The following is a 10,592-nucleotide window of genomic DNA, read 5'->3' on the forward strand; positions in this document are numbered from 1 at the left end:
GAGAGAGAATGAGGAAGCTCTCTGGTGTCTTCTAAGGGCACCAACCCCTATCATAAGGATCGTACCCTTATCACCTCATCTAAATCTAATTACTTCCTAAAAGCCCTACCTCCTGATACCATCACACTGGGGATTGAAACTTCAGATGTGAATTTTAGAGGGGCACAATTCAGTCATTGGCACCAGGTTATGAACCCTGCACTACAGAAGATAGGGAGCCTTGGTCTCTGAGCTCATGTGTAACATTTCTTTCATTTTTTTTTCCTTTGGGTGAAAGCAGAAAATGCAGGACTAAAAAAATGCAGAATCTGGTGAAACCCCATCTTTACTAAAATACAAAAAAAAAAAAAAATTAGCGAGCGTGGCGGCGTGTGCCTGTAGTTCCAGCTACTCGGGAGGCTGAGGCAGGAGAATTGCTTGAATCCGGGAGGCGGAGCTTGCAGTGAGCTGAGATCGCACCACTGTACTCCAGCCTGGGTGACACAGCGAGACTCCGTCTCCAAAGAAAAGAAAAGAAAAGAAATGCAGAATTAGGCCGTGCGCGGTGGCTCATACCTGTAATCCCAGCACTTTGGGTGGCCGAGGTGGGTGGATCACTGGAGCTCAGGAGTTTGAGACCAGGCTGGGCAACATGATGAAACCCCAACTCTACAAAAAATACAAAAATTAGCTGGGTGTGGTGGCGCAAGCCTGTAGTCCCAGCTACTAGGGAGACTGAGGCGGGAGGATGGCTTGAACCCAGGAGATGGAGGTTGTGGTGAGCTGAGGTTGTGGTGAGCTGAGGTTGCGCCACTGCACTCGAGCCTGGGTGACAGAGCGAGAGCCTGTCTCAAAAGAGAAAAAGAAAAAGAAAACAAAATGCAGGATGGCAGAGTTTGCTATCTAAAATGTTATCCTTGGGCAGGTACTAAAGTGGGAATTAGGGTGCTATAGCAGCTGGATGCTAGGAACAAGAGTCTAGAGACCTGGGTTCTAGTCCTGCCTCCCCAGTCAACCCGAATTGGGACCTAAGACACATCATTCCGTATCTCTGAACTTCAGTTTTTTCGCTGGTCAAGCTTATTCCCATCTAATGCTACTACTTATTGATGCCATATCATGAGCCAGACACTAAGCTATTTCCTCCCTGTCCCCCCACCCCCAATATAATTGCTGATGTGTTTAATATTACTGCAAAGCAAGTCTTATTATACCCATTTTACAGCTAAGGAGGAGGTTAAATAGTTGGCCCCAGGTCATATAACTATTTAAAGAATGAGCTGCAATTGGCATTCAGGCTTAGCCAACTCCAGGCTCAGCCAACTCCAGGCTCTTGCTATATATGGTTGTATTGACATTATGGTTATGCTGTGAGAATTACACAGGACACCATGTAGAAAATCTTTTGAAAACCATGAAACATTCTCTCTCTCTGCATACAGACACACACACACACACACGTACTGTTATGATTTTGTGGGAAGACAGCCATACTTCTTTACAATGGAAAATAGAATTCCCATAGGTCTCAATTCAAAAATTCTTTCTCAGGGGATCTAGACGTGCCTTGATTATGGGAAACCAAGTGGTCATACTCCTGGGGCCCTCATCTTTAGCAAGATGAAGGTGGCTTGGTCTTCTCCCGCTTCCCCGTAAGATCTCTTCTCTCCTCAATACCCACCTTTGTCAGGCCCTATTTACACTGTTCCCTCCCAAGGCCACACCCATCAGTTTCTTGAAAAGGCATTTCAGGCAGTCGTGGTTTTGCGTAGTACAAGAGAAATAAGGAAATGACTCGTGGGTGAGTGGAGAGCCCAGTGGCACCCTTGTTCTGCCGCCCCCCTGCCGCAGGCCAGGGTGGTTCGGAGTTGCCACTGCAGTGTGTCCCTGATGGTGGGGCTCTGGGGTGTTTCCTTAGCAGCAGCCCAGAGTCTCTCCGCAGGAGTTTCACTCTGGGTTGGGGTCTGTGTTGTCTTTGGAATGAGCCCGTTAAACAGAAGATATCAGGCCAGGCACGGTGGCTCCACTTTGCGAGGTGGAGGAGGAAGGATTCTTTGAGCCCAGGAGTTTGAGACCACGTGGGCAACATTGGGAGACTCCGTCTCTATTAAAAATTTTAAAAAATTGGCCGGGCGTGGTGGCTCACGCCTGTAATCCCAGTACTTTGGGAGGCTGAGGTAGGTGGGTCACCTGAGGTCAGGAGTTCAAGACCAGCCTGACCAACATGGAGAAACCCCGTCTCTACTAAAAATACAAAACTAGCCTAGCCTGGTGGTGCATGCCTGTAATCCCAGCTACTTGGGAGGCTGAGGCAGGAGAATTGCTTGAACCTGGGAGGCAGAGGTTATGGTGAGCTGAGATTGTGCCATTGCACTCCAGCCTGGGCAACGAGAGTGAAACTTCGTCTCAAAAAAGTTTTTTTTTAATTAACTGGGCGTGGTGGTGGGTGCCTGTGGTCCCAGCTACTCTGGAGCTTGAGGTGGGAGGATTGCTTGAGTCCGGGAGGTCGAGGCTGCAGTGAGCCATGATCGTACCCTGCACTCCAGCCTGGGCAACAGAGTGAGACCCCATCTCGGGGTAGGGAAAAAAACCTAAAGAACCCAGGCAATATCGTGTGTCTGCTGGTGCCACTGGCCCATCTCTGGGACAAGACTAGAATAGACTCAGCCATGGCCTGGGAGAGCAGACTGAGCCTGTCCTTCCCACCCCTGTGGGACCCTACCCCTATCCCTTTTGACTTTTTTCCTTGGGATTCCCCTACCAACACACCAAATAAACTTAGCAACCAAAAGAACAGGCAGCACAAGGTGGTAATCGGATTTTCTAACCCAAGAGAGGAGACTAAGGACACTTTGATGCAAAGGTGATTTTTTTTTTATTTGAAGGTGGCCTGTTTGTTTATTTACTGATTCAGTTTCATCTAAAACACTAGCCATACCTGGCATGCAGTAGTTGGTTTATACAAGTTTGTAGAGAGAATACATGAACAGTTCTCCATAGTCCTTTTGTACTAAAAAGGAGAGCTAGCACACAGTACGACTTCAATCAATACTTGGTTCTTACCTCTGTCTTCCCTGAGGTGTTTCATTCTTCAGATGCCTCAGGAAACCATGAGTGAGGCTGTATTAAAGAACGTGTTTAAGGCCGGGCGCGGTGGCTCATGCCTGTAATCCCAGCACTTTGGGAGGCCGAGGCGGGCGGATCACCAGGTCAGGAGATCGAGACCATCCTGGCTAACATGGTGAAACCCCGTCTCTACTAAAAATGGAAAAAAATAGCCAGGCGTGGTGGCGGGTGCCTGTAGTCCCAGTTACTCAGGAGGCTGAGGCAGGAAAATGGTGTCAACCCGGGAGGCAGAGCTTGCAGTGAGCCAAGAAAACGCCACTGCACTCCAGCCTGGGCGACAGAGCGAGACTCTGTCTCAAAAAAAAAAAAAAAAAAAAAAACAACAAAGAACATATTTAAAAACCTCAGGCCAGTCTGCACTGAAAAGCCAAATATTTCCTCTATGCTCGGGGGAGAATTAACTTTGTTTACTGACCTTCTTATCTTGGTAGAAATGCTTTTCTATGTTCCACTGACTCATCAAGTAAATTTCAGACAATTTACTTTTCTTTTTACAGGTCTTAGCCCAGCCCACCCCCTTAGGGATACAGGAGATCTGAGAGCATTTGGGAAGCAAGTTTATTTGAGAACAATTTCAAAAGTGAAGGTGTTCCTTGTCACCCTATATTGAAATTCTGGATTGTTCCAATCGATGAGAGTAGAAGTGTTTTCATTTCTCTCACCTTCTTTTATTTGCTGGGGGATAAATGTTGTGGCTTGAAGGCAGAGCAAGGAATTTGTGTTCTATACTGGAACTCTAAGTGAATCATCTCACCTGTGAACTATTGTGAAAAAAGCCTATGACTTCAAACTTGTGCAAGATGGTGCCGTAGAGGATAAAAACAAGATGGAGGCAGGATGGGATGGCTCACGCCTGTAATCCCAGTAGTTTGGGAGGCCGAAGCGGGTGGATCACCTGAGGTCAGGAGTTCGAGACCAGCTTGGCCAACATGAAACCCCGTCTCTATTAAAAATACAAAATTAGCCGGGCATGGTGGCGTGCACCTGTAGTCTCAGCTACTCGGGAAGCTGAGGCAGGAGAATCTCTTGAACTTGGGAGGCGGAGGTTGCAGTGAGCCAAGATTGTACCACTGCACTCCAGCCTGGGCGACAGAGCGAGACTGTCAAAAAAAGAAAAAAAAAAAGAGATAGAAAATATTATCATTTGTGCTTCTGTGATATTTTCCCTTTTTGGATAAATGATGATTGATTTATTCTAAACTCCTCTGGGGATTGGCAAACTTCATGTTAACTTCTATATCCTAACACCTGATGTGTCACCAGACTCTTGCCTCACCGTCAGGGTGTTCCATTCCATCCCACTCAGCCGCACCAGCACGAGTGATTTTACCGTGAAGTAGGAAAGAGAATTAATGAGAAAGTATTTCCAGAATTCTGCTGGGAAAGTAAAAGGTTATAACATTTTAAGGGATCATCCCAGTTTCAAATATTCACCCCAAAACTGATCCCATAAGCCTTTACAATATCACAACAGCGGTGGGCAGATTGCCTAAGCTCAGGAGTTCGAGACCAGCCTGGGCAATACAGTGAAACCCCATCTCTACTAAAATACAAAAAATTAGCTGGGCATGGTGGCGTACGCCTGTAGTCCCAGCTACTTGGGAGGCTGAGGCAGGAGGATTGCTTGAACCCGGGAGGTGGAGGCTGCAGTAAGCCAAGGTCACGCCACTGCACTCCAGCCTGGGTGACAGAGCGAGAAAAAAAAAAAAAAAAAAAGAAAGTATAGGAGTGTTTGTGGAGGAGGAAGTGAGGATGAGGCCTGACCAAGGGGAGAGGCTGGAAGGCAGTTTTGCCAGCTCCACCGCCTGTCTTTATGTGCCGATTCACGAAGCTACCTTCCTTCTTGCCTTTGATGTCAGAAATCCAAAAGCGGGTGAGTAAATGTTACTGAAAATCTCCTGAGTGCTAGATGTATATTACATCTGATGCTCACCACAACCCTGTGAATTCAGTGTGGTGAGTGCCCTTTCCTTAGATGAGGAAAAAGACCATCATGCTGTTGAGTAGGGTTCAAGCCAGTTCTTCCTAACTCCAATGTTCAAGTTCACTCCCAATTACTGCCTCTAGGTTAGGCAAAGGCTTTTAAGCAGCAAGAACCAGAAGAACAGACTGATTTATGAGGCCTGATCAAAAATGAGGCTGAGGTATGAGCCTTCCTAGCCACTGGCTCCCCTCCCTGCCCTGAGACAGCCTCAGAGAGAGGGCAAGAGAAGTCAGAGGAGATTCATGGAGTGGGAAGGATAATCCCACAACTGCGCTGGGTTTCATGTCACTGAACCAGCCTGGGTACTTAATGGGATTCTCTAACCCAGCCTTGGGGTTACTGGTAGCACCTCTCTGGTTTCAGCGAAGGGGCTTCGGTTTATGAATTTCCTTGGAGTTAAGACCCTGGGAATGAGTGCAATCTTAAAGTCCATCCCAGAGAAGGTGGGGAAGTTTTTAAAATAGCCTGATAACAATGAGAGGCCCCCTGAGAGGCAGCGCTGGGGCTGGCCAGCCTCCTGACCGCAAGGGTTCCCTACAGACTGCATTCCGGGGCTTCAGGTGTCATCTCTCACTCAGCAGGCACGTGTTTGCCCTCTGCACGTGCCACTCCTGTCTCCATTCCACCTGGGGACTGGGTGTGGGGCGGGGGGGGGGCGGCAGGGAGGGGCGGGGGATGAAACCAAGGCATTGGAGATGAAGCCCTAGAGACTCCTGCTGTGCTAGGTGGACTCTTCTTAGCATGTCACATGCTGGCATATGCAAAAATTTCAAAGATGTACATTTCAAAGGTGTATTGTTGCTGTAACAAAGTACAAAAAACAGGGCAGCTTAAAACAGCAAAAACACGTATTGCCTCATAGTTCTGGAGGGTGCAAGTCCAAGATCAGGGTGTAGGCAGGGTAGGTTCCTTCTGGAGGCTCTGAAGGAGAAGCATCCCATGCCTTCAGTCTTGGGTTCCTCGGCTTGTGGCAGCATCACTCCAGGCTCTGCCTCTGTCTTCCTAAGGCCTTCTCTGTGTGTCTATCTCCTCTGTGTCTCTGTATCTCTCTTCCTATAAAGACACCAGTTATTGGATTTAGGGCCACAGGAATGGCTCTTCCTCTCACACATGGCATTGTGACCATCCCTACTTCATGCCTTCAGTGCCCCTCTGCTTCTGAGTCTGGGACTCCAGACTCAAGCTGGCCACTGGACACTGGCCAGCTGCCTCTCCTCTTGCCCACACGTTGTGCTCATACTTTCTTTCTTTTTTTTCTTAGAGTCTCGCTCTGTTGCCCAGCCTGGAGTGCAGTGGCACCACTATAGCCCGCTGCAGCCTCAGCCTCCTGGGCTCAAGTGATCCTCTTACCTTGGCCTCCTGAGTAGTTGGGATTACAGGTGTATGCCACCAGGCCTGGCTAATTTTTTCTAATTTTTGTAGTGAGGAGGGTCTCACTACATTGTCTAGGTTGGTCTTGAACTCCTGGACTCAAGAAATCTTCCTGCCTCAAAGTCTGGGATTACAGGTATGAGCCACTATGCCCGGTGTGTGCTCACACTTTCTTAACAGGCAGGGCTGACACTTGCCTCTGTGCTTCTGTGCATTCTGCCCCCTCTGCATGAAATGCCCTTCCTGATCCTTGCCCCTCTTCTCTTCTCCATCTGAAAAGCCTTAACTCATCCTTTAAGCCTCCCCACCTCAGTAGTGGCTACTCTGAATTCCGGGGTGAGTATTGACTGCAGCTTTTTGTGCCTGACCGTGGTCCTTGTGCATTTTTTCTGGTGTGACACCTCACACAATGCATTGTTTTTTGTTTTTTTTTTTTTGTTTTGTTTTTGTTTTTTGAGATGGAGTCTTGCTTTGTCGCCCAGGCTGGAGTGCAGTGGCACGATCTCAGCTCACTGCAAGCTCTGCCTCCTGGGTTCACGCCATTCTCCTGCCTCAGCCTCCTGAGTAGCAGCTGAGACTACAAGCGCCCTTGACCACGCCTGGCTAATTTTTTGTATTTTTATTAGAGACGGCGTTTCACCGTGTTAACCAGGATGGTCTCGATCTCCTGACCTCGTGATCCGCCTGCCTCGGCCTCCCAAAGTGCTGGGATTACAGGCATGAGCCACCACGCCTGGCCCACAATGCATTGTTTTTGTTTGATTACTGCCCATCTCTCCACCAGACTGAGCTTCTTCTTCTTTTTATTTTTTTGAGATGGAGTTTCACTCTTATTGACCGGGCTGGAGGGAAATGGCACGATCTTGGCTCACTGCAACCTCTGCCTCCCAGGTTCAAGTGATTCTCCTGCCTCAGCCTCCCAAGTAGCTGGGATTACAGGCATGCACCACCACACCTAGCTAATTTTTTTGTATTTTTAGTAGAGACGACGTTTCACTATGTTGGTCAGGCTGGTTTTGAACTCCTGACCTCAGGTGATCCACCTGCCTCCGCCTCCCAAAGTGCTGGGATTACAGGTGTGAGCCACCGTGCCCGGCCCACACTGAGCTTCTTAAATGCAGTTTTCTTTTGATTCTCCAGCAGAGTTACATAGAAGACCATTTATAGTTGCTAAATGACTCACTCAATAAACGGACATTCCCTTCAGAGGATAAAGATCAAGTACGGTCTTTCTCCTACTTCTGTTGTATTCCCTACAATGCATGGTGCTTAGGTGGCTCTCAAATGCTTCCAGTGATTGAATGGAAGAACCACTATTAGCAGGAACCTGGCGGGAGCTGTGGTTCACCGACACTAGCAGCTCCAATAAAGTAATAACCTAAGGAAATGGAATTCCTCTCCGCCTTCCTCCAACCAACTCAGGTACTTCTTATATGAGATTTAATTGAGGTCAGGGAGGGGAACAAGTAGCACCTTCCATCCTGCCAGTAAAAAAGCAAAGGGAGAGAAAGGGGAAGCCCCAGGCCTGAGGTCCTGCAGCCGGGAATTCCAAGGCGGCATTAGGAAGGGGGTCAGGATCAGGGCACTGGCAGAGCCATCTGTGTTCTTGCTTCCTTCCTGCAATCAAGAGTGGGGCTCTCGGTGGTGATGGTTGGGGGACATCAGAAGGGAAGGGGTCAGCAGGGACTGAGTTCTGGGACTTCCTGAATGAGGCAGACCCAGGCCCATGATCTTGGGCCATAGGCCCCCTGACCCCTGCCCACACTTTGCTGGCCTTGCAGCTGAATGAAGGTCCTCTACACCATCAGATCAACCTCTCTTTTTGGGGGAACATGGCGCCCTTATTGTGGGGCTCTCTCTTCTCCTCTCCTCATTTCCAGTCTGGTGAGCTTTCTTCTGTGTTGCTCAACAAAGCTACCCATCACTTTCAACCGGGTGACACTCTAAGGATGATAACTAGAGTTGGGAGTGAAACATGGGTCTCCAGACCCCCGTCCTACTGTTTCTTTCATTTATTCCCAAGAACCCTCAACCTTGGTCTGCAGACCATTTTAATAGGATGAGAGACCTAGGAAGTGAATGATTCCATCTACTGGTCCTGTCCTTCTTCTCCTCTGGGGCATCTCAAAATCACTCAGATACCCCAGAATCACTCAGCTATTCCACCTGCCCTAGTCCTCCCTGTCTTCTTCCAGAGAGCCAGCCCCCAGGGACACAGGTGCAGGGCCGGGACTGGGAGAGGCAAGCAAGGGGACTAGAGCTCAGGATTTAAAGGGGCACTCACTCTTAAAGTTGTGGAGTGCCTCCTTGAAATCTGTGCTCTGGTTGCCTCATTGGCCTCATGTAGTCCTGGCTTTGTGCAGGCAGGTGTCTCCATAAAGGGATAGGAGGAGACCAAGAGGTTAAGAGGAGAGTAGAAAAGAGAGTACTAAGAGGACAAGGTGGGACATCCAAAGTCAATGGCACTACTCAGGAGGCTGAGGCAGGAGGATGGCTTGAGCCCAGGAGTTGGAGGCTGTAGTGAGCTATGGTGGCCTGTGAATAGCCATTGCACTCCAGCCTGGGCAACATAGTGAAACACTGTCTCTAAGAATAACAACAACAACAAACAAAACCAATAGCAAAGTGAAGAACAATGACTGAAGACAGGTTCAGAACAAGCATCCCCACACATGCTCTCTGTCTCACACACCCTGGACCTGCCAGACAGATACCATCCAGAGAACAGTGAACAAAGGAAAGATCAAATACACTCATCACATTCTCATTAGGAGGACCTAATGGGAATGTGGTCCTGGGGAGGGGGTGTAGAGATAGGGTAGGATCCCCAAAACCACATCATCTTTGTTCTTTCACCATCCTCAGACTTGACGTCTTTTGCTCGATGTCATGAAACTCACCCTAGACATGGTGATTCAGACTCCGTGCTGGAAGAGCCACCAGGGACAACTAGTCCTCACTATCCAGTGTGGTAGCCACAAGCCACACACACTTTTTGAGCAATGGAAATGTGGCTGGTCCACACTGACAGGTGCTTTAAATATAAAAGACACACTGGGTTTTTGAGGATATAGTTGGAAACCAAAGAAGTAAAATAGCCCCTTAATATTTTTAAAAATATTGATTACATGTTGAAATGATCATATTTGGGATCATATTTGGGTAAAAAATATACAGTGTTATTAAAATTAATTTTCCTGTTTCTTTGTACTTCTTTTAATGTGGCTAGAAATTTAACATGACATATGTGGGCCAGGTGTGGTGGCTCCCACCTGTAATCCTAGCACTTTGGAAGGCCAAGGCAGGAGGATGGCATGAACCCAGGAGTTTGAGACCAGCATGTGCAACATTGTCTCTATAAATAATAAAAAGAATTACTTGGGAGGCTGAGGCGGGAAGACTGCTTGAGCCTGGGAGGTAAAGGCTTACAGTGAGCCATGATGGTATCACTGCACCCCAGCCTGGGTGACAAAGTGAGAGTGTCTCAAACAAGAAACAAACAAAAAAATTAGCCAGGTGTGGTAATGCACACATGTGGTCCTGGGTGCTTGGGAGGCTGAGGTGGAAGGATAGCTTGAGCCTGGGTGATTGAGGCTGCCGTGAGCCGATTGTGCCATTGTACTCCAGCCTGGGTGACGGCGAGACCTTGTCTAAAAAAGAAAAAACACACAAAAAATAAAAAACAAATGTGGCTTATGTTTGTGGCTTGAATTATAGTTCTATTGTACAATGGTAGTCTAGTTCAACTTCTTGAACAGACGAGAACGCTGGGGTCCGGAGAGAAGCCCTGACTTAGCGGATGGCACACACTATAAAGCACTGTCATTTGCAGTCCCACCAGTCTCTCAGTACCCACCCCCACTCTGCCACACACACCCCTGGGAGTCTTAGGTGTGAAATGGGTGGACTCACAGACCCCTGGGCTGCATACCTCAAAGTGTTCCAACACTCAAGGCACTGCCTGTGGTTTTTTGTGAGTGAAATAAAAACCTAACAATGGTGGGGTCACAGTCTCCAGTAGGTCACATTTTAAAAGCACTTTAGGCTCTGGAGACTTGGGGTGTGGAGAGAAGTGAAGAGAAAGCTGGGGAGCCCTGGGCCTTCCCCCATTTATTCATATGCAGAATAATCC

The sequence above is a fragment of the Pan troglodytes genome, chromosome 10 (assembly GCF_028858775.2).
Source record: "Pan troglodytes isolate AG18354 chromosome 10, NHGRI_mPanTro3-v2.0_pri, whole genome shotgun sequence".
NCBI classification, from domain to species: Eukaryota; Metazoa; Chordata; class Mammalia; order Primates; family Hominidae; genus Pan; species Pan troglodytes.